Genomic DNA, 11,090 nt, shown 5'->3' on the forward strand with positions numbered 1-11,090 from the left:
TTTTTCAAATCACGTATACCGTTTTTAGTGCCATTTTAACGCGTATACATTGCCTATATTGTCTATATTGTATATAGCTAACTCCCTTTTTTTTCCGACACAGAAGGGGAGCATTGTAGCGAAGCTACTTATTTATCGTTCGAATTATTTCACTATATTGTATTCGCACCGGCTTAGCAGCCGAATACCTGACTACGTCACCTCGTGGCGATTCGTCATATTTCGGGCACCATCGATCGGATGATCTAATTGCCTGTATCGTCGCGAGAGACAGATTCGTCATAGCTCTCAAGGTGTAAACATCGACACATTCGCTGTGAATACATTCCATTCGATTTCTACCGTTATAACGCGTGTTATAATTTCATCAACCCGTCCAACATTCCCGAGTATCCCACAAAAACAATATTTTTTTAAAAAAGCTTAGAAAACTTATGACAAAATCTATGGAGCATTTTTTTTGTTATTCTCAATGGCCCGTAATTGCAATTGAAAAAAAAGTTTTAGATGAAAAAAAAAAATTAATCTTCAATATCTCGACCAATACTAGAGTTAGATAACTCCGTTTGCGCTCATTTTTCGCCTTTTTGGATCAGACTACTCTTTCCGATCGAAAATAGAAAAAAACTTTTACAATTTTGAGGCAATTTTTTGTATACAGAATTGGCAGATTCGCTCGTATAAATCGTCAAGTTTGAGTGAACGTAAACAGGAAAATAAATTGAGAAGTCATTGGACATCCGAGTGATTATCGAACTTAACTGACCGTACGATTCTGACCCATCAGCATTTCACAAGTTCAACGAATCACCTGACGAATTCACAATTAAATAATTTCAATAAAAATTCCAATTTTTGCTGAACAGACCCCGATCTCACAAGTCTATTCCATTGTCATTACAATATTATATAACATTATTATGAAGTACCCCATCTATTAAAAGCCTATCAATAAATCCACATTAAATGTAAAAGGATGTCAAAAATTAAATTGATGACAAAATTAGCACTTTTTTCACCTCAGTAATACCAACGTCACTACTGCGATACTTCCGTATACCCTGTTAAGCTGAAACTGGAAAAGGCAAACGTTTGGAGTATGCAAGTTTGGATAGTTGTGAGACACGCAGAGGTATCCGTTCCAAGTATCCACGGACCGCGAGAAGATTAACATCGCCAGTCGGTTGCACGCGAATGAGACAACTAGCATCAATGGCCTGATTCCCGTTCCGTTTCTCATTAGTTATTATCACCTTTGAATGAAATAATTCAAGAGAAATAAAAGAAAAAAGAGCTGAAGAATTATGCTGCAGGAACATTGATACTACAAAATTGAAATCACGTGTGTTGAATTGATGCTATTCGCATTTTCGATGCTCTCTGGAATATTCTTAATGATCTAATAAGAAACAGTCCAAATAATAAATTTTCACTGAAAGATTACCGTCAGGGTTCAGCAAGCGTTTGCAACCATTGGTAACCAAGCTAGTTTTCGAAATGTAAAAAACAGGTAATTTATGAGACAGGTTTCAGACTTCTTTGACCGCTGGAAGAGGCATACCACACGCCAAAGGATAGATCATGAATGCAGCGAAATGGTCAGAAGGCTCTCCCACTTGATTTCGCGAGGATCAAACGTTGCAACGATCATACCTCGCAACGGTCAAACGTTGAATTCAAAGTCAAAGTCAAAGTGCTGCTCTGAATCGAATCCTAAAATGAAGGGGTCCGCAAAAATAATATTAACGAGTTGTTATACAGGGAAAAATGATAATTTAATCCAAAAGAAGCCAAGTAAAATGAAATAGAGTTAAAAGACAAACAGTTGTGAAAACCCCGTCTCTCTGGCTATCTTGCCCTCCGAACTCGGCGAAAAATGAACAAACAAATAAATATACAACGAATGACTCGACACAAATCTACCACTTCCCCTGCGATCTGTCGTGACAATAAAATACTAGTCAGATGAATTAATTAAGGTCAATGAAAGTCAAAAGATAGTCAGAAAATGAAATCACTAGTTAATTTACTTGAAGTCAAATAATCGGAAGGTAGGGATCTACTGTTACCCCGAACATTAAGCACGTCCACCAGAGTGGCGATAACGAGAATCAACTCCACGTGAATTTGAAAGGGGTCCACAGTTTGTCTGTTGTCGACATTTTGCCTCGACACAATATGGACAACAGAGCCGGCAACTGATAGAATATCAGCCGGCGACGAAATAACACTCGAGCGCCGAAAATGCGCTACAATCCCACTTTCAGGAACACGATAAATTCCAAAATGCGATATTATTTAGGCCCAAGATAAAAGCGATGTTAAACCGGCCAAACGTTAACCGAACGACAAAAGTAGTAATCCCGAGGAAATAACACAACATTTTCGGCAAGATTTCATTACAGACTGCGAAAGTTACACTCGTATCAGAAAACAATATTTTAGAGATTACGAGCCTGGATTAGCATTATGGCTAAGAATTTTTCATAACCCTGAGTTAGATGCAATGAGAAAAGTGTATAAATTCATCAAAAAGGTGATTGACTTACGGAACAGGTGAAAATGTTAATGTAACTCTGTATGTAGACTAGAATCAGCGAGAGAGTAATTCATAGTATAAGGTGTACAAATAAGTTTTAGGACACTTGGCAAAAAATTAAAAATTCATTTTCGAAAAAAAATAAACTACATTTATTCATCAAAATAATCTCCATCATTTTGAATGACCTCCAACCATCTGTTAGGTAATTCACGGATGCCTTCCGCTAAGAAAGTTTCATCTTGCGAGGCGAGGAAATTAGCGACCCATTTTTGCACCTCTTCAAATGTTTTGAATCGCGCATCAGTCAATTCGTTTTACATCTACGAAAGAAGTAAAAATCAGTTGGAGCTAAGTCTGGTGCATACGCTGGGTGCGGCACAACATCCCATCCAAGAGCCATTAACGTATCTTTGACCGGTTTACCCACATGCGGCCTGGCGTTGTCATTGAGCAATTTTACTGAACGTTTTCCTTTGCCAGTAAATGGACATTTTTGTTCACTTTCTTGATTCAATCTTATTAATTGTTGACGATAGCGATCGGCAGTAACTGTCTCGCCAGACTTCAAAAGTTTATAATGCAGTACGCCTTTCATATCCCACCATATACACAGCATGATCTTCTTACAGTGAATATTGCGCTTCGGCGTCGATGTCGATGATATTTGCGTTTTGGATTATCAAAATAAATCCACTTTTCATCGCCGGTCACAATTTTCCACAAAAAAGACTTTCTATGTTGCTTATTGTAAAGATTCAGACATATGTCAAGTCTGCTATCTTTATTTTCTTGAGTTAAAAAGTGTGGGACCCACTTTGTTCCTTTTCGAATCTTTCCCATTGCATTTAAGCGATAAGAAACGGTCTGTTGAGTTACTCCAAGCTGTTTTGCAAGTTGTTTTTCCGTCTGGCAAGAGTTTTCATCCAGCAACGCTTGCAGTTCCTGGTCATCCACCCTTACAGGGGCCCCGATACGTTCACGGTCACTAACGTCGAAATCACCTTCTTTAAATTGCTTATACCAATACTCACATGTATTTTTAGATTCAATGTTGTCCCCAAGAACAGAACAAGTCGATTGACATGCTTTCCTAACAGCCTTTCCTTGATGGAATTCATAGCGAATGCAGTGTCTAATAAAAAGCTTATCGGTCTGCATGTTTTATTCACAGAATTCAAGGTTATGTTTATGAATCCTTTATGTTTTGATACTACATAACAAACCCCACCATATCATCTGTAAGCGGTAACTTTGAATTACTTTCATGACACGGAATCGAAGTATCCTAAAACTTATTTGTACACCTAATATTTAATATTAATTTTTCTAGTTGATTTCCGTCCTTTTTTAAGATATTATAAGATATCTTCTACATTTACTGTTTTCTTTCTCATTTTCGAACAGCGTTTGTACAGCCTATGAAACAAACATTTGCAAATCACTGTAAGTTCACTCAAACCTATCCAAACTGCGGTACCCCAAACCTAATCTTATTTACCGTTAAAGTCAAAGCGATTATAACTCTTTGTAACAAGTGTAAAACTTGAACAAATAAATATACTTACTTACTTACTTACTATATCTTGCGAGAGTCACGAGGACCATATCTTGCATACGACACAAAAGTCATACCTAGCAAGCCTCAAACGTCATCAGGGTCATATTTCGCAAAGATCATGTCTCGCAAGGGTCTAATGTGGCACAGGTCATATCGAAAGTTGCCTGCCTCGTGAGGGTCAAATGTCGCAATGGTCATACCTCACAAAGGACCAACGTTGCAACGTTCAGAAGTCGCAACCATTATACCTCGTGAGGATCATGTCTTTCGTTAAATCCTTGAGGATTTTCCTTCCTGTACCTTTTTTCTTGACTCTCATAATCGTTGAACCGTTGTGATTGTCTTTCCTGTCTCCCCGGTTAATACTTATTGTCGTCTAATCTTTGAGAGTATCCTCTGCCTACCTCTGTTGTTTAATCTTTACAACATTTGACCCTCGCGAAGTATAACCCTTGCGATGTTTGATCCTCGAGAGGTATGACCATTGCGATGTTTGACCGTTGTGAGTCATGATCCTTGCAACCCTGGGAACGTGGCAAAATACGCGTAGTATTTTACTTGCCCAACCCTGGCCATCACTAGTTCCATATGTAGTATTCCACGCGAAATGAGTCAACCGCTGACTCACCCTCTCGGAAATTAATGTCAATTTTTTCTACGATTGGGAAGGTTGAAAAACTCTGTCTCAAATTTTTTTCAGATTTTTTTGGCAACCCAGTTTGGAGATATATATTTTTTTCATTTTTTAGTTTTTTTTCCAATAACTGAAGTTCTATTGATCGGATTTTGATTTATTAACCTTCAAAATTTTCCACTTTCTACCACCTATACGAGTAGTTTTTATATATATTTTTTTCGATTCCTAGATACTCATAATAACGAATTTTATGTCGCGCTGTGCAATAAGTCGAGTTTATTGCACGCTGCGCTTCGCGCAGCCTGCTCAATACTCGACTTCTGCACGACTTGACATAAAATGGTAATAAATTTCGGTTTCAACGGATGTGTAGTTTACAGGCCGAGCCGAAGGCGAGTACCTTGTACTCTAATGTACTATTCGAAAAAAAAAACAGTTGAAATACGTGAATTTTGTAAATTACGTCATTTTCAAATTTTTTTTTCAGTAATTCTGATAATCAAAACAAGTATTTTGAGCCATCATTCAGGTTGGACGTCTTCCTGGATCTAATTTATTTTTAATTTTTCCTTTTCGAAATGTCGCAAATTGGGCAAAATACCCCAAAACGACTTCGATTGTGCATCGAAAAAATATGTAATATATAGTGTAACATGATAAAAATCATGTACTGTTCCTCGCCTGAACTGACCGCGGATCATGGGGGGGAAATTTAGTATGTTTACCCCAGCGAGGAGTCGGATCACCCAGGGCCACAATTGTCATATTTTAAAATTTCTTTTATTTACCCTTTCTTTTATTATTATCTCAAGTTCTGTCGATCGCGCTCACCGTGGGTTACAGGTGAGCTTCGCGACGAGGGGAGTGGAGCGGAGCATCGGGGATGGCTACAAGTCGGCGCTACAGCAGATGACGAGTAACACACCGACGAGCACGCACACACCGAGTCTGGGAGACTCACACCACGAAGGACGCGAGAGACGATCGACGCACGCCAGCAGGCATCTCAGGCCTCTATGTGCGAACCCCATCACTTCACCGATCATCGGTAGTGCAAGGCCGCCCAGTAAAAAACCCATGATACAACATTGATGGAGCATCGGATTATGTTGGCTTCTGTTCCGTTCAACGCGGATCACATCCACCGACCGCGCGGCGCCAGTCTCAGTTCTCTGCGACTTAGGAATTGGCAATTATGACAATTTTAAAAATTCCCAATTCAAAATCAGATAGTAACGCGGATTCTCTGCGCCACCATCAGTTGATTGGGGTGGGGGTAGAAAAGATTTTGAGGTTCCTCGGGGCGATGTACGGCCCTGACGGACACTCTTCGCTGGGTTTCAGTCATAATAAGTCGCTCGGCGCATCTAAAGTCCGATTACGCTCTTCGAGTTTCTTTTGTTAGTTTTAACAATAAATTTGTCGTTTTGTGGTGTTGTGCTAAACTGTGGTAAATTGTTTACGTTCACATTTGCAATTATTATATGTTGTGGGGGAAACTTGTGGTATTGAATTCATGGTATTACCTTTCCCCAATAATTTTTCGTCGTGGTTCTTGCATTTCTCGTCACGTGCGGGTGATCCTCGCGCTATAGCGTATTCCACGCGCATTTGATTTTTTTTTGTGTTATTATGACAATTATTTTCAACTTCTACTTCTTTGGGATTCATTTAAAATCCAGTTCTGATTTACTTTCTTGTCCATTTAATTTTGCAAATTAATTTTCCTTTTCTTTTTGAATTTATTTTGATTTCTGTCGAGCCTTTGCTCGCGGGAGTCCTCTTCCGCAGTTGTAAAGAATTTTGGTATTCAACTCTATCACATTGTTGGGAAAAGTTCTAAATCTTGAATAATGGAGTAAAAATACATTCTTTTATTTATGAAAATTGCAGAGTGTTGAGTTGCAATAATTGTCGCCTGTTCCCACACGCCTCCACAGTTTTCTGAGCTAGTCGTGGAAGGCGTCTCAGCAATATGACTTTGTCCTTTGGAGGTTAAAAGGACTGGCGCCGTTTTTGGTATTTTGGTTTCTCTTGGTTCTTCTTCGTCGTCCTTAATTCCGGTTTGAGAGGGTCCAAAGGGTCGCTTAAAGTTAGTGGACGACAAGGCACATGATTTCCCGCATGTGTCGTTGAAAAATACGTTACAATAGAAATACAGTCAAATTCACTTCATACCGTCTATAATCAAAATCAATCAACGCCATTTTACGGTGTTTTGACCAAATTTGCGGAGTTTCGAGAAGAAAAAATTGAAAATAAAATAGATCTCAGATTGATTGGATGCCCAATTTGTTTGACAACTCAAAATATTTGTTTTGATTATAAGAATTACGAAAAAAAATGAAACAAATCAATCATGACGTAATTTTCAGAATTCAAATTTTTCAACTTTTTTTTTGAATATTTGTTATCATGAGTATTTGTTATCATGAGTTTTTTGAATATTTGTTATCAAGAGATCAAAAATAAATTTTGACTAAAAATATTTTTATAGGCAGTAAAAAATGAAAAAAATTTACGTTTAATAAATCAAAAACAGATGGATAGAACTCGAGTTATTTAAAAAAACAGAAAAACTAAAAAAAAAAAATCTCCGAACTGGGCTGTCGAAAAAATCTGCCAATAATTTGAGTTTGNCCCCCCCCCTATAGCATTGTAGGTGAGACGTTGTAGGTAAGACATTGGTGACCCCGACGTGATCTAATTTGGGAAATTCGACGTTTTAAGCGATAGAAGTAAAAATCTCGTGGCGTCCCGTTCATTGATCATTGAAAGGTTTATTCGCGCATCCCAGTGATTAACTTCCATCCTGGTAAATATCTACGCATCCTAGACTTTCCATTCCCGCAAAATCCGCGAGTTCAAGTGCTGGATTTAATTCCCCGCGATTGAAAAATCGTAAATATTGTCGTGTGGGTACACAACGGCTTTTTTAAAACGGCGTCTCGTGAGTTCTACAATATTCGAAGCGTCCGAGCGCCGAGCCTTGGTTTCGCAGTGTCCTCACGAAAACCAAAACAAATGCCAGTGAATGTGCTATTTTTGTTTTTCACACCGGCACATTGCCGAGTATCAAAGACGTTGTACTGTGCTGGTCTTAACAAGGACTTATAACGCCTTAGTTCCGCGCTTCATATTCTTCGATTTTAGTCTATTTCGAATAAGCAATGAAAGGATGACAACCGCGCAAACAGCTACGGTAACGACGGGACATGACGAGCAGCTGAACAGTGACACTCAGGCATGAGGGAGAGAAGAAAGTAACCTCATACCAAACCACTCCGATGGCAGCGTTGAGAACATCGGGCCGATCCACTGAGTTCATCTCTGCTAAAGCATCGTCGATAATCACACAAAATGCATCTAACATCAAATCTACTACCAGGAGGACCAAACACTCCGTTGGTACGAGACTTCACACAGCGAAAATGGACACCGCACCCGCGGTATGGGCTAATGAGGCTGGTAACCTCACTCGCGGTCCCTTCGCACCTACATACGTCAACAGGATTATACGGGCAACAGGGGAGCTGGACCCTTGCCTTCAGTCCGCGGCGATATCGAGGTATGAGGGAGAAAAGAAAGTAACTTTGTTGTACTTCTCCGATGGTAGCGTCGAGAACACTGGGCCGACTCACCAAGCTCATCTCCACCAAGCGTCAACGAGAACACACAGCGACGACCACAGCGACGACCTGGAGAACAGCCCACGCCTAGCAGCAGCTAGGGTGCCGCAGTCACCTCCATCATCAACATTGTTCTCAAGCACATCCTTGATTTATCATTTTCGTTTTCATTCTTTGTTTAAAAACTACGTTTGTACTAAAAGTAAGGATTGTGCGACGTCAGGAAACAAGTTAACAATAAAACTCATTAACGGTATAATAATTGATTTAATAATATGACTAATTAAATATACAGCGGTCTTGTGAATCCAATGGCTAACGTCGGATTGCCGTCGATGGCTTTCTCATTCTTACACGTACACACTCATACTCTCATCCTAATCCCTATTGTATTCGATATAATAAAAGTATCTTCGCGTCGACCGAGATCTATATACAATCAAATGACACACCTATACAAGCAAACCTTACAGTTCGGCCTTCCTGGCCAGAGTCTGTCCCGGACTAGTCTAATTGGATTATTATCATGTGCCAGACACTCAGACTTCTTGTTTTCAATCTTCGTCAAAATAAAAATCAGATGATACATTACAAGTTCATTTTTAATTTCTTCCCACTGCACCAATAAAAACTTCACTTCACAATCTCATCACGCGATTATCACAATTGTTTTCTAAACAACATTAAACATCATCCATAATAAATAGCTTGATACTTGTTAACATACAATTCTCTTCATCACACAACACATCACTCGGATTTTGGAGAGGAACCTTAGGATCTCAGGTGGGCTCCTTCCCACACTCCAACATAGGGCCTCTGACTAACCTGATGATACACTAGGTCATCCACAATATAACGATCATTACGGAGGACTCGAATAATTCTATAGGGTCTCTTCATGTGTGGAAGCAACTTTCTGGGAGCCCCTGGAGTACTCTCGAAATTCCTGATCATAACCTAGTCATCGACTTCATACTTTTGAGCCTCTTTGTGCCTCCTACCGTAATACTGTTGATTGTAGTTTTGTGATTTTATGGTATTAGAAACTGCCTTCGCACGCAAGGCATCGAGATCAGGCACACCAATCGCAACATTCTCATCTAGATAATCTCTAATAGCATCTGGGATCCGTCCATACTGATTGAAACCTCTCATGAGTTTCCAGGGGGTTTCCCCGATGAATTTGTTTACAGAATTATTCAAGGCCAATTCAACTTCATCCAGGACCTTATACCAATATCTACCTGTTGAGTTATCAATTAGCTTGCCCAACATGGGTCCCAAGATACGATTTACTCGCTCAACCTGCCCATTCACCTTTGGCGAGCCTGTGGCGATTAGTACGTGCTTGATATTTTCATTTCCCAAAAACTGACGAAACTCCTCCGACGTGAAAGAACTTTCTCGGTCCGAAACCATACATTTTGGCCTCTCGTAATCACGGAAAAATTGCTTCAAACACTAAATAGATTCCTTAGAGTTAGTAGTCTTAGTCGCGTACAACTTCGTGAGTTTACTGAACGAATCAACCACAACGAGGATATGCTGTTTTACCTTGCAACTCGGATCGTGCGGCGAATAATGGTCGATATGTACAGTAAAGAATGGGAGATTTCTCTTGGGAATACTATGCAAAAACCCTTTAGTTTTCCCAGTGCGCGGGTTGAACGCCACACACTTCAAACAATCACGAATATAATTGGTCACCTTGACCTTCATCTCTGGGAACTAATAAGTGGATTTCATGGTTCCACAGGTTTTCTCGACTGACAGATGTCCCACTTCGTCATGACACTTCCTAATAACATGAGGTATCATGTTACTTGGACCATAAAACAGCAACTCCTTTCCAGATTTGCGATACACCAAACCATTTCTCATTTCGAATAATTTATGTTCCGTTTTCTCGAGTGAATCACGAAGCTCTTTAATTTTTGGATCACGACCTTGGCTCAGGGTGAGGTTCGCTTCGAACGGGTTATCCTCGACTACGAGGACAGTATTTGCGCGACTCAACGCATCAACGTGTGACATCCTCGTCCCAGGCCTGTGTTCGACTCGATAATCGTATTCTTGGAATTCCAAGGCTCATCGAGCAATTCTTGGATTGATTTCCTCCTTCTCAAGTGTCATTCTCAGAGCATTACAATCCGTAAATATTTTGAACTGTAATGCCTGTAAATAGATACGAAACCGACGTAGAGTATACACAATAGCCAGTGTCTCCAGCTCAAAGCTATGATAGCGGCTTTCCACATCCGAGGTTCGTTTTGAAAAATAAAAGACAGGATGGAATTTGCGATCAGCCTTACGCTGCATCAGTACTGCACCGAAACCATGTGAGCTAGCATCGCAATGAAATTCAGTTTCATGATTCAGGTCATAGATAACGAGAATAGAAAATTCAACTAACTTTGACTTTAAAGTCTCGAAAGCCTGTAATTCTCGAACTCCGAAGTTGAACTCCGAGTCTTTTTTAAGCAAGTCTGTCAAGGGCTTCGCAATAATTGAAAACCCCTCAATGAATTTACGAAAGTCTGAACACGTCCCGATGAATCTCCTCACTCCCCTAACGTCCCGCGGGATCGGAAATTTCAGGATTGCCTCAATACTCTTCTCCGTAGGTTGAATGCCTTGGTCAGAAAGTCGGTATCCCAAATATTCAATCTCAGTATACAAAAATTTACATTTATCCAATCTGAGATTCAACTTGCTTTCTAC

This window comes from Diachasma alloeum, unplaced genomic scaffold (assembly GCF_001412515.2).
Source record: "Diachasma alloeum isolate Michigan unplaced genomic scaffold, Dall2.0 Dall_scaffold_00484, whole genome shotgun sequence".
Classification (NCBI taxonomy): Eukaryota; Metazoa; Arthropoda; class Insecta; order Hymenoptera; family Braconidae; genus Diachasma; species Diachasma alloeum.